General features: G+C 40.3%; 1 protein-coding gene across 1 annotated transcript in view; it reads left to right on the top strand.

The window, feature by feature from the left end:
* Positions 1 to 14,992, top strand: part of LOC106093183 (WW domain-containing oxidoreductase) — a 62,380-nt gene that overhangs the window by 2,048 nt on the left and 45,340 nt on the right. The gene's annotated exons all lie outside the window — the stretch shown is intronic.

The following is a 14,992-nucleotide window of genomic DNA, read 5'->3' as shown; positions in this document are numbered from 1 at the left end:
TCAGGGTGGTAGCTTTAAGATTAAGTTATTCCCAATGCCATGGTAGCCGGTTGTAAGTACCAGATTGACTCGATGGAGTACTTTAGCGGCAAGTGCTGCCGCCTCAGTGTATAACACACTGCTACAACAACAACAGCAACCAATATTATACCCGCCACGGTATAACTATGAGCATCACATAGGTTGGAAATTTGAGCTTCAGTCTGTGTGGTGTTCTTTATTATCTTGAGAAGCTTAAGCGCAGTATGCACCTCTGTCGAAATTTTCGTTACCGGTAATGTTACCGAAAATTTCGCTCAAATAAAATTTTCTTTGCGTAACTGGGTGACATAATAGGCATTCCTGAATTTTTGCTTGCAACTACGAATGAAAATGTATGTGTTAATAGAAATGAAATAAAGTTATTTGCAAATAAAAACGATTAATTACAGCACATTTGTAGTTTATTTGCCAAAAATGATTAAAATTCGGCTAAAATTATAAATCGATATTTGTCAGATCTTGTATTCCGACATAAATGTGTTGCCTGCAACCCAAAATTTCGCAAAAGGTGCATACTCATACTCGGTGAGAGTTTGTCCAGTTAGCCACTTTAGACAGTAGCATGGCTTGAAAGGACCAATGCTCCATGCATGGTGAATGAAACCTCCCAGACATCTCCATTGCATCGCCTGGTCTTGTAAATGACGCTACCAGGCACCCCGTTATTTCATAGGGATCACAACCAATCCCCCAATTTTCTTCATTGACCTCTTAATCTATGGGCGACGTGCGTTCAATTAAAGAAAGCCAATTGGGATGGCCTTAGAGAATTCACCAATCCATGTTTAGGTGGTTGGTGGAAAGAAATCACGTGACATTATTAACGCATATGGACCATCTCCATGAGGAGACAGCCCGTCGCAGTTCGGAGGGCGGCATTCTGACAGATCTGAATATTATTCCAATGCGTGTTACAAAGCTAACGAGAACACACTGGCGATGCATAACTTACCACAGTTACTTTACTACAGTTACAGTTACTACCTTACCGGCCAATTGCTTTGTACGTGGTCAACTAGGTTTCTTTGTCTGCACCTCAAGTGCTGGCAGCAAGTGACTTGAGGACCTTGTTTCTACATTTGACTCTATCGCAAATTGCTGTGGCATGTGGGGAGAATGTGTAAGAGCTGTTAAATGTGACGCCAAGTATTTTGGGACACTTGATGGTCGGAATCATTTCTCCATCGACCATTACAGTCAGTTCAGTATTCACCTCACGCGTATTTGTAGTGAACAATGTGGTTAAAGATTTGGTGGCAGATATCTTCAGATCTATTGCAGCGAAATATGAGGCAAGTTCGTTGAAATAGACGTTTAACCAATCGCAGATGTCTTCAATGGGTGGGGGGCCTGATGCCATGATCGTACAATTGTCCGCATATGATACGATCTCTATGCCGTCTGGGGGGATAGAATGGAGTATAGGTAGAAGTTAAACAGTGTCGGAGATATGACCGCGCCTTGGGGTACTCCCTGTTTCACTCTACGGGCCTTATCTTATATACCCTCCACCATGGATCGCATTTGTTAAGTTCTTTGAATGACTTTTTCAAAATATATTAGCTATATCAATTTATTGACCGATATGGACCATACTTTTCATGTAGTACGAGTCATATAAAAATATCACCTCCAAAATTTCAGGTAAATCAAGTAATAATTGCACCTTCGAGAGTCTCAGAAAGTAAAATTGGGAGATCGGTTTATATGGCAGCTATGTCAGGTTATGAACCAATTTGACCATACTTGACGCAGTTGGATGTCATACCAAAACGATATGTGCAAAATTTCAGCCAAATCGGATAAAAATTGAGCCATCTGGAAGCTGAAGAAGTCAAGACCCAAGATCAATTTATATGGCAGCTATATCAGGTTATGGACTGATTTGAACCATACTTGGCACAGTTGTTGGATGTTTTACCAAAACGATATGCACGAAATTTCAGCCAAATCGGATAAGAAGCTCAAGAAGTCAAGACCAAAGATCGGTTTATATGGCAGCTTTAGCAAAACATGGACCGATATGTCTCATTTACAATCCCAACTGAACTACACTTATAAGAAGTATTTGTATTTGTATATTTCAAGCGCCAAACTTTACTCCTTCGAAAGTTTGCGTGCTTTCGACAGACAGAAGGACGAACGGATAGACTGACGGACAGACATGGCTAGATCGACTTAAAATGTCATGACGATCAAGAATATATATTCTTTTGTGGTCTTCGACAAATTTTTCGAGGTGCTACAAAAGGAATGACGAAATTAGTATACCCCATCCTATAGTGGAGCGAATAGTAAATACAATATAAATCAATCCCATGGCAGCCGGTTGTATGTACCGGATTGACCCGATGAATTCCTTCATCGGCAAGGGCTGCCGCTTCAGTGTACCACACACTGCTACTACAACAACAACAACAACAATATAAAACAATCAATCCCATGGCAGCCGGTTGTACGCACCGGATTGACCCGATGGAATCTTCATCGGCAAGGGCTGCCGCCTCAGTGTACGTGTTCGTCTTTTTTCGTCATGGGAGAGGCACATCCGGAGTGCCTTCTCCGTATGCTTCTGGTCCGTGCCGGGATTGAAAAGAACCCCGGACCCTGGTTCTGTTCCGTTTGCCAGAACCGCCTTCATCATCGGTCAGTGTCGGTGAGGTGTAACCGGTGCTTGGAGTGGGTACATTTCCGTTCTTGCTCTGGCCTAACCTCGCTACGGGAGTATAGTCATACTGGCTATGTCGCTAGGTGCTGTGCGAACATAGCCAGCAGTGGGTCACAAGCGTCGCCGTCGTCGCCTTCGGTGTCCTAGTCGTCGGACTATGTGACCCCCCCGACCTCTCCCGTACGGCAATTTATGCAACGACAGCACCCTAGCCCTAGTATTGCCAGGCCAGTTTCGGGAAATGTATCGTTCTTGCAGTTAAACTGCAATGGACTGCGAGGCAAGATTTTATGATGCGATTGTAGATTTTATGAGTCGGAAGAGCATATCGGTCGCAGCGATCCAGGAGACAAAGCTGACTAACACCTGCAGCTTGCACAGTTGTCACGGCTACAATGTGCTACGTAAGGATCGCTCAAGGAATGGAGGTGGGGGATTGGCCTTCGTTATACACCATTCCGTGCAGTATAGACCTATCTCGCCTGCGCTTGACGCTAGTGACCCATACATGGAATGTATGGGGGTAGCAGTCAGGTCTGGTACTGCCGAGATAGAGATATACAACGTGTATATACCGCCGGTTGGTAGCTGTGTCCCGATTAATGGCCAGGCCTACAGCCCCGACATAAGTGGGTTGCTATCTGGCCATAGTCGTCTGGTTCTGGGGGATTTTAATGCACATCACTCGTCATGGCATTCTCCCCTAGGTAACGACCAGCGTGGCATAGCTTTGGCAGAGCAGATAGATAGCTCCACGTTTTGCACGGTGAATGAGGATGCTCCACTAGGATTACGAGGAGGTGCAGCAGCTCGCCAGACATCTCAATCGCATCCCCTGATCTCCTGAGTGACGTATCCTGGCAAGCCGTCATCTCTTTGGGGTCAGACCACCTCCCCATAATCCTCACCATCGACCGACCACCCGACTTCATAACCTCTGAGCGCCGGACGGTCATCAATTACAAGAAGGCCAATTGGACTGGCTTCAGAGAGTATACCAATCGCCGCTTCAATGAACTGCCACCCCCTCTGATGTGCTTGTGGCCGAGAGGAAATTCCGAGACATCATCAACGCAGCAGCCGCTCGCTTTATACCAGCAGGTCGAATACCGCAAGTGCGACACAATATCCCGGCGCAAGCAGTGGTACTCGCAGACGAGCGTGATGGGATTCGTGCTATGGACCCCGCTAACCCCAGAATCAGCGAGCTGAATCTGGAAATAAACAGGGTAGTCAACGAACATAAGCGGAACTTGTGGCTGGAACACTTGGAGCAATGTAACTTAGGCACCGGTGCAGGCAAATTGTGGGCCACTGTTAAATCTCTGTCGAACCCCGGTAGACGGGACGACAGGACCTCAGTCACTTTTGGCGAGTTAACCGTGACTGATCCGAAGAGATGCGCCAGGTTGTTCAACCGTCAATTTATTGTGCATCCCGAGAGAGACAGGGCAAGGAGGAGAGCCATTCGCCGTATTCGTGGTCTCCGAGCCGATGAACAGCCATCACAATTTACTGTGGGCGAAGTTACGAATGTCATCCGTGGCGCCAAACCTTCCAAGGCGTTGGGCCCCGACGGAATCTCTACATTGATGCTGAAGAATCTGGATTTACCTGGAGTTGAGTACCTTACCACAGTCCTTAACCTGTCATTGAACACTCTTATAGTTCCCGATGTCTGGAAAATGGGCAGAGTGATCCCGCTACTGAAGCCTGGTAAGGACCCGAGTTTGGGGGAGTCGTACAGACCGATCTCACTTCTCTCACCAGAGAATTTCCATTCGCCGAGCATCAACACGGATTTCGGAGACTGCACAGCACAACAACAGCTTTGCATGCCATCACCACACACATTTGCCGTGGCTTCAATCAACCCAGGCCATGTGATAGGACGGTCCTCGTGGCACTGGACCTATCGAAGGCATTCGACACGGTCAGCCATGCCAAATTATTTGAGGACATCGCCAACACGTCCCTCCAGCCAGGCCTGAAACGTTGGGTCGCGAATTATCTGTGTGGCCGCCAGTCATTTGTGGAATTTAGGGATAAGAAGTCAAAACACCGTAGAGTGAAACAGGGAGTTCCCCAAGGTGGGGTGATATCTCCGGTTCTGTTTAACCTCTACCTATCCTCCATCCCACCTCCTCCAGACGGCATAGAGATCGTATCATATGCGGACGACTGTACGATCATGGCATCAGGCCCCCCACCCATTGATGACATCTGCGATAGGTTGAACGTCTACCTCAACGAGATTGCCTCATATTTCGCTGCAAGAAATCTGAAGATATCCGCCACCAAATCTTCAGCCACACTGTTCACTACAAATACGCGTGAGGTGAATTCTGAGCTGACTGTGATGGTCGATGGAGAAATGATTCCGACCATCAAGTGTCCCAAAATACTTGGCGTCACATTTGACAGCTCCTACACTTTCTCCCCACATGCCACAGCAATCTGCAATAAAGTCAAAAGTAGAAACAAGGTCCTCAAGTCACTCGCTGGCAGCACTTGGGGTGCAGACAAAGAAACCTTGTTGACCACGTACAAAGCAATTGGCCGGTCTGTGGTAAGTTATGCAGCGCCAGTGTGGTCACGTCAACTTTGTGACACGCAGTGGAATAATATTCAGATCTGTCAGAATGCCGCCCTCCGAACTGCGACGGGCTGTCTCCTTAGTTCTCATGTGGACCACCTCCATCAGGAGACAAAGATCCTACCAGTGCGAAGACATAACTACATGCTGTCCAAGCAATACCTTCTGGGTTGTTATCGCAGAAATCATCCAAATCATCATCTTGTGGATAGATACCCACCGCCCAGAAGCCTTAAGGTTGATCTACACGATCTAGAGCGTGAGGTCCAGCGCTACAAGAGAGAACCTCTAGATCAAGCGGCATATCAAGCGGGTCTGAACAACATTCATGCAGACACGGTAGCAGACGCGTTAATTGGCTACCGGGTGAATATAGTCCTTGGAGAACGACCGCCACCCATTGCACCCGAAGAAATCGACCTCCCCCGGCAAACCAGAGTGGTTCTGGCTCAACTACGTTCCGGCAGATGCAGCCGCCTCAATTCCCACAGAGCTAGGATTGATGCCGACGTGCAAGATGTATGTCCCGATTGTAACCAGGGACCGCACGATACACGTCACCTGTTTAACTGCCCGGCCAGACCCACTCGACTCAGACCCAGATCCCTGTGGACGCACCCCATCTTAGTCGCGGAGTTCCTGGGTCTTGACACTCAACAGAATCAAGCAGATGAAAGATAGTACACAATAAACTGCTACAACAACAACAACAACAATATAAAACAATACAAGTGCGTCGACAGATGAATGTGATAGGCTATTCTGCCGCGCATGCTACTGCCATTTGTTTTAAAGCCAGAAGCAGAAATAAGATCCTAAAATCGCTCCATCTTTTAGCCTTTTTTTAGCCTTTTTTGCGGGATTCTATTGGTAATGACATTTTGTGTGATGAAATAAAAATGTTTGGTGCTATCATCGTTTCATGCTTCACCCTCAAAGCAATGCTTTGTTGTACTAATGAAAATGAAGATATTCCTTTAAGATTAATGTGTGTCTGTCATAATCAATAATTACATAGAAGTTGTTGGTGTATTTGACAATTTTGCTTTATTTATTTGGTACTGCACATTTGAATGATATGAATGAGTGATACGTGACTGTCAGCACTAGTGCCGAAAAACTATATAGCTAAGACAAAATTGTATAGCACTAAATTTGTTTACAAATTTTATTAGGGTTAAAACTAAATATATTTAAAATAAAGTCGTTAGAGAAAACTTTATTAGAGTTTTGGCTTGAGAGAAAATTGCACTAAAATTTTGTTGAAGAAAACATTTTTTCATTGGATAGGGGTATACTAATATCGTCGCTCCGTAACTCCTCGAAATATTCGTCTAAGACCCAATAAAGCATATATATATTCTTGATAGTCATGACATTTTAACTCGATCTAGCAATGTCCGTCCGTCTATTCGTCCGTCCGTCTGTCTGTTGAAAGCACGCTAACTTTCGAAGGAGTAAAGCTAGCCGTTTGAAATTTTGCACAAATACTTCTTATTAGCGTAGGTCGGTTGGGGTTGTAAATGGGCCATACCGGTCCATGTTTTGATGTAGCTGTCATATAAACCATTCTTGCATCTTGACTTCTTGAGCCGCTAGAGGGCGCAATTCCTATCCGACTTGGCTGAAATCTAGCATGACGTGTTTCGTTATGACTTCCAACAACTGTGCTAAGTATGGTTAAAATCGGTCTATAACCTGATATAGCTGTCATATAAACCGATCTGGGGTCTTGACTTCTTGAGCCTCTAGAGGGCGCAATTCCTATCCGACTTGGCTGAAAACTAGCATGACGTGTTTCGTTATGACTTCTAACAACTGTGCTAAGTATGGTTGAAATCGGTCCATAACCTGATATAGCTGTCATATAAACCGATCTGGGGTCTTGACTTCGTGAGCCTCTAGAGGGCGCAATTCCTATCCGATTTGGCTGAAATCTAGCATGACCTGTTTCGTTATGACTTCCAAGAACTGTGCTAATTATGGTTGAAATCGGTCCATAACCTAATATAGCTGTCATAAAAACCGATCTGGGGTCTTGACTTCTTGAGCCTCTAGAGGGCGCAATTCCTATCCGACTTGACTGAAATCTAGCATGACGTATTTCGTTATGACTTCTAACAATTGTGGCAAATATGGTTGAAATCGGTCCATAACCTGATATAGCTGCCACATAAACCTATCTTGGGTCTTAACTTCTTGAGCCTCTAGAGGGCGCAATTCTTATCCGATTTAGCTGAAATTTTGCTTACCGCGTTTTGTTATGACTTCCAACAATTGTGGCAAATATGGTTCAAATCGGTCCAAACCTGATATAGCTGCCATATAATCCGATCCCGGATCTTGACTTCTTGAGCCTCTAGAAGGCGCAATTATTATCGAATTTGGCTGAAATTTTGTGTCAAACATGGTCTGAATCGGTCAATAGCCTGATACAGCTCCCATGTAAACGGATCTCCCTATTTGACTTCTTATTCGCAATTCTTTTTCGAATTGGCTGAAATTTTACACAATAACTTCTACTATGATCTCTAACATTCAATTCTATTATGGTTCGAATCAGACCATAGCTTGATATAGCTCCAATGGCATAGCAATTCTTTTCTTTTATCCTTTGTTTGCCTAATAAGAGATACCGGGAAAAAAACTCGACAAATGCGATCCATGGAGGGTATATAAGATTTGGTGCGGCCGAACTTAGCACGATTTTACTTGTTAACAATTTGTCTTTGAGGAAAATTTTATAACCACTACCACTAATCTAGTCATTCCATTTGTAACACCTCGAAATATTCGTCCAAGACCCCATAAAGTATATATATTCTTGATCGTCTCGATGTTTTGAGTCGATCTAGCCATGTTCGCCCGCCCGTCTGTTGAAATCACGATAGAGGTGGAACGCGTAAAGCTAGCCGCTTGAATTTTTGCACAGATACTTAATATTGATGTAGTTCGTTGGGGATTGCAAATAGGCCATATCGGTTCAAACTAAGATATAGCTCCCATATAAACCGATCTCCCGATTTGACTTCTTAAGCCTCTGGAAGCCACAATTTTTGTCCGATTTGGCTGAATGCATGTAGTGTTTTGTTATGATTTTCAACAATTGTGCCAAGTACGAACTACATCGGTCTATGACCTGGTATAGTTCCCATATAAAACGATCGCCCGATTTGATTCTAGAGCCACTGGAAGCCGCAATTTTTATCCGATTTGACTCAATTTTTGCTCAATTATGAGTTCCAACAACTGTGCCAAGTACGGTCCAAATCAGTCTATGACCTCATATAGCTCCCATATAAACCGATCGCCGGATTTGACTTCTTGAGTCCTTACAAGCCGCAATTTTTAACCGATTTGGCTGAAATTTTTCATTTAAAGATTTGTTATAACTTCCAACAACTGTTTCAAGTACGTTCCAAATCGGTCCTTAACCTGATATAGCTTCAATATAACGCGATCTCCTGATTTGCCTTACAAGCCGCAATTTTTGTCCGATTAAGCTGAAATTGTGCATGCGATGTTCTGTTACGACTTCCAACAACTGTGCCAAATATGGCCAAAAGCAGTCTATTACTTGATATAGCTCCCATGTAAACCGGTATCTCGATCATCCTTGGTCGGTTCCCAGAAGCTTTAATTTTTGCTGGTCTGACAGAATTTTGGTACGTAGACAAAAATTATGCCCTTTAACTAAATTTCGAAAGAGAAACAAACAAGAATTGTAAAATTTAATGATCTCGCCCTAACAGGCAAAAAATTTGAAAAATGAAAAATTTATTCTGCATAAATTTTTAGCAGAATCCATGGAGGTGGGTTTCCAATATTCGGCTCGGCCAAACTTTTACTTGTTTTATTTTGCCTTCTTCAAATTTTATAGAAATTTGTCTTTAAAGAAAATTTCATTGAAATATTGTCTTTAGAGAAAATTTCACTTAATTTTTGTCTTTAGAGAAAATACCATTTAAATTTCTTAAATGTCTTAAGGAAAAATTGTATTAAAATATTTTCTTAGAGAAAATTTGGTTAAAAATATAAGGGAAGATTTTATTTAATTTTTTTTTTATTTTGTCTCCTTCAAATTCCAAAGAAATTTGTCTTTGGAGAAAATTGCATATAAATTTTGTCTTGGGAGAAAAGTTTAATTAAAATTTTATAGAAAATTTGATTGAAATTATATTTTTTATTTTTTTTAAGTTTTTTGCCTTTTAAGGCGAAGTTAATTTTATCTTATAATTTTCATTTCTCTTCGAGACGAGCTCAAACGTCAAAGAATTTTTTTCTATGCAATGAAAAATTTCGCTGACATTCTATTTTGCTATTTAAATTGCTCACAGCTGTACTCTTCGTCTGTAATATGTTTATTTGAGTTCCAAAGTGTTTACATTTTACAACGCAATTGGTTTTTTTTGAATGAAACTCCCATCAGTTGTCTGTCTGTACGTTCAATGTAATTGAATAAGAGACTTATTTATTTTGGAACAATTTTTTTCTGTTGCTGCGATAGATACATGGATGTACTGAGTGCGCGTTTAAATTCTCACGTAGTCCCAAAAATCGAAATCATAAAACATAATTCCAACTAATGCACATGCTGTATGTCAGCATACGTTGGTGAATATAATGTAGAATAAGGTGATTTTTAGAGTGACAGAATTTTAATCAATGATTTATAATAGGAGGCCACCGTAGCGCAGAGGTTAGCATGTCCGCCTATGACGCTGAACGCCTGGGTTCGAATCCTGGCGAGACCATCAGAAAAAATTTTCAGCGGTGGTTTTCCCCTCCTAATGCTGGCAACATTTGTGAGGTACTATGCCAAGTAAAGCTTCTCTCCAAAGAGGTGTCGCACTGCGGCACAACGTTCGGACTCGGCTATGAAAAGGAGGCGGCTTATCATTGAGCTTAAACTTGAATCGTACAGCACTCATTAATATGTGAGAAGTTTGCCCCTGTCCCTTAGTGGAATGTTCATGGGCAAAATTTGCATTTTTTGATTTATAATATGGCTTAAACTGTCGTTAATGGTACTACTCAAATCCAAAATAATTCTACACCTAGACAGACTTACAGAAAAAACATACTTACTAAACTTTTTATATTAAATTTCTTCTATTCCTGCCGTTAAACCAGGTAGATCGCTTTAAAAAGCTCAATAGCCAGTCCTCAAAGAAATAATAACATCTTTTTGTCATTACATCATATAGGGTGATTTTTTAAAAGCTATAGGAAAGTTAAAAAAGCACATAAAATTCTGAAAAATACCTGAAATCTTTATTTGAATCGATAGTACTGTCCATACAATTTAATTCTTGAAGATTATTTCATGCAAATGTTGACCGTGACCGCGCCTCAAACGGCCCATCCGCTTAGTCCAATACTCTTTCGCCGGTATCTCACGAATAAATGCTTCAATGTTGCCTTCCAATGCGTCAATTGAAGCGGGCTTGTCTGTATAGACATGAGCTTAAACACAGCCCCACAAAAAATAGTCCAAAGGCGTTAAATCGCACGATCTAGGCGGCCAATTGACCGGTCTCCAAAATGTTCACCGAACTCGCCTCTCAATAAGTCCATTGTTACGCGTCATGTGTGGCGTGTGTCATGTGGCACCGCCTTGTTGAAACCACATGTCATGCAATTTTAATTTAAACATTAAATATAATATATTAAAAAAGAATTGGGAGTCAAAAAACTAGAAAAAACAGTAAAATCTAATAATTTAATGAGGGGTGTAGTAGAAGAGGAAAATGATCTTATATCTGGCATATTTAGAATCCTTTCATACAATATAAACGGTCTCAATAATAAATGTTTATATCCCGAATTTTTCTCATATATTGGGAGTTTTGAAATGTTTGCTTTACTTGAAACACATATCATGGAAAATCAGACAGAAAGATGGTCAAAATATTTTAATGATTTCGATCTATTCTGGCAGGCAGCAAAACGGGTAAATCATTATGGTAGAGCAAGTGGTGGAATTCTTTGTGGTATAAAGAAAAATTTATTAAAGAGAGGAGTCAAACATGAATACATGACGGAAAATGGTTTCATCGTAGTGAAAATTGAATCACTGCACATGAAGTTTACATATATACCAATATATATTAGAGGAGAGAACTGGAATACTGAGTTTGGATTATTGAAAGATACTTTTCTAGGAATCGAAGAGACAAGTATAATTATAGCAGGGGACACAAATGCTAGAATTGGTATGCAGCAACAACAGCTTCAAGACGCTTTGGCGACAGAATTTTCGGCGGGTTTGGAGACAAGGAGATCTAAGGATCCAATTTTGAATTCAAAAGGCAAAAGATTTCTAGAATTTTGTGACGATAATGGACTCATTGTACTGAATGGAAGAACACTTGGGGATGAGGATGGAAATTTTACTTATATCAGTACAATTGGATCTTCTGTTAATGACATTGCTTCGGTATCACTGGATATACTTAAGAACATACACAAATTCGGCATTGAGGAAAAAATATGGTCTGATCACTTACCACTGTATATTGAAATGAATGTTAAACAAAACCAAAAAACAATAAAACCATTGAGCCTTTTGCCAAAGTTGAAATGGAAGGACCACGAAAAAGACCGATATCAAGGAAATTTGAATAGATGTTTGTTGGATGCTGGAAGAAGTATAAACAATTTAACCGATCTTGTAAATATAGTAAAAAATTCAGTCCCAGCTCCAAAAAAACAGTACATTTTAAAATACAAAAGCAAGTGGTTTAATTATGAGTGTGAGAAGGCAAGAAGTAGATCCTTTGAATGTCTCAAAAACTTTAGAAGAACAGATACACTGGAGGATAGGAGAATATATTTGAATGCTGTAAAATCATATAAAGACATCTGCAATCGGAGTAAAATTGAATTTATCAAAGATCTGGAACAAAAACTAAGCCGAGCATCTGATCCCAAGGAATGGTGGAAGATTGCTAGACAAATAAGAGGTCAAAACTTTAAAATAAGTACAAGCATATCATCAGACGATTTCAAAACATATTTTAGCGCTCTTTTAAACCAACCACTTACTGCAAATGATATTCAGTACGCTATATTTCATCAGACCGATCAAGATTTGGACCGAGATATTGATGTAGCGGAAATACGCAGCATCTTAAAAAACACGAAATATAACAAAGCCCCAGGTATAGATAGAGTGCCGTACGAATTCTACAAGAATGCATCAAACGAGTTTTTAGAAGAAATGGCAAGAATATATAATAAAGTGTTTAACACTGGGCAAGTAGATGATATTCTAAACGAAACGGTCATATTCCCAATACACAAGAAGGGAAATACTGAGACACCAGGCAACTACAGGGGAATATCGTTTATGAACACTATGGCAAAGGTACTGATGGGAGTCTTAAATGCAAGAATTTCGAAATGGTCTATAAAAAACAATGTACTGAACGAGTATCAAGCTGGATTCAGAGCAGGCTATTCAACAGTGGACAATATATTCAATCTGTCGTCTATAGTCCAGCTGAAATTGGCAGAGAAGAAAAAGGTGTATGCCTTTTTTGTTGATTTTTCCGCGGCTTTTGATAGGGTATCAAGAAACCTTTTGATATATAAATTGCATACTGCAGGAATGTCCACCAAAATGGTGAATATGATACAAATTTTATACCAGAATACAAAATCTGTTGTGTGGACTGGAAACGATCTATCAGAATACTTCATTACGTATTCAGGAGTGAGGCAAGGATGTCTTTTATCACCTCAACTTTTCACTCTTTATTTGAATGATCTCCATGACTGGCTGGAAGGGGGTCTAATGTTGGAGGACCTCAATATTAGAGTGTTATTATATGCAGACGATATAGTAATACTAGCGGAAGAGAGAGTTGTTTTGCAAAATATGATACTTAAGCTCGAGGAGTATTGTATACAATGGAATCTTTTGATAAATCTGGAGAAATCGAAAATAATGGTGTTTAGAAACGGAGGTCGATTACCTGCAAACAATAAATGGTCATACCGCAATCAAGACATCGAAATTGTAAATGAATATTCTTACTTGGGAGTCATACTAACACCGACGATGTCATTTACAAAACATGTTGAAAAAAGGAATAAGTTATCCAAAACTTGCATTAATTCAACGTGGAAATCACTGATAAACAGACCACAGGTTAACCTTTTATCAAAGTGGAGAATTTTTAAGAGTGTATGCAGATCCACTCAGGCGTATGCTGCCCAGATATGGGGCTACTCCTGGTTTGAAGAGGTGGACAAGCTTCAAAGGTATTTTCTTAAAAGGGCTCTTAAAATCCCTGATTTTATACCGAACTATATTCTGTCGTTGGAGACCGATACTGTTGACAATCACTTCTACACGCTACAAATGCATATGAATTATATTTCTAAGGCGTTGTATCAATATGGAAACGAAAGACTGCCACATAAACTAGCATTGAAGGTATGGAATAGAAGAATTTTTTGGGCAGAGGCGTTAATGAGCAGGATGAGCGAGGCAAATATCTCGACTGATAATTTGACGAGAAATGCTCAAGAATGGAATTTAAAAACTCATGCGTTGATGCAAGAACTCAAGTCACAAAGTTATTCGGAAAAAATTGATCGTGCTCTAACAAGCGAAACCCGTTACTACAGATTTCTAAATTACACTGTAGGCATAAATTATATGAAAGATTTCTATAAGCTGGATAAAATCTCTATCTTAATGAGGACCAGAGCCGATATACTGCCATTAAATGCCAACTCTTTTAACCGAGCGGTTAGTCCGCAATGTACCTTATGTAACACAGAGCAAAATGAAACTATACAACATTTCATTGCAAAATGCCCAATTATGAGAGAACTAAGGATTAGATATTTAGGAAAGAGTCAATTAGAGGAAGGAGAGCTAATTAGCTTATTAAATGGTGAAGGAAATAATAACTGGGAAAATTTGTATAATTATGTTCGTACTGCATTAAATTACAGAAAATGTATAATTCATGAAATGTTTTGAAATTATATTAATTTTATAAATATTAAGCAAATGCATATTATTTCTTTACTATAAAATATTTAGCAGACGAAACGCAATTGTTAACTGGTGTGACAGACAACTTTTAGTTATTGTCACATAGTCAATAAGGTATTCTTATAACCAGTTTAAATTTTTATATAATATTTGTTGGAGAAATTACCCATACTTTAATTATAAGAATTTTGTATTGTTATTGTGCGGGTGTAAATAAATAAAAATAATATAAAAATAAAAAAAAAAAAAAAAAAAAAAAAAAAAAAAAAAATGTCATGCAAGTCAAGCTTTTGCATTTTGGGCGAAAAAAGTTGGATATCGTCTCACGTAGCGCTCACCATTCACAGTTACGTTATGATTCGCATCGCATCAATTTGAAGAAGTACGGTTCAATGATGCCACCAGCCCATAATCCGCACCAAACTGTGACTTATTCTGGATGGTAGCTCTTGTAATGCTTCTGGCTGATCTTCACTCCAAAATCGACGATTTTGCTTATCTACGTACCCATTGAGACAAAAATGAGCTTAGTCGCTGAAGAAGAAGAAGAAGCGCGCGATGAACTTACTTAACATAGCACGCATTTTGATAATAAAATTCAATGATTTGCAAGCGCTGATCGTTTGTAAGACGATTCATGGTTTAATAATAGACCAAACTGAAGATGCTTGAC

The sequence above is a fragment of the Stomoxys calcitrans genome, chromosome 3 (assembly GCF_963082655.1).
Source record: "Stomoxys calcitrans chromosome 3, idStoCalc2.1, whole genome shotgun sequence".
NCBI classification, from domain to species: Eukaryota; Metazoa; Arthropoda; class Insecta; order Diptera; family Muscidae; genus Stomoxys; species Stomoxys calcitrans.
Note: the sequence above shows the minus strand (reverse complement) of the source record. Positions and strands in the feature narration are given on the sequence as shown.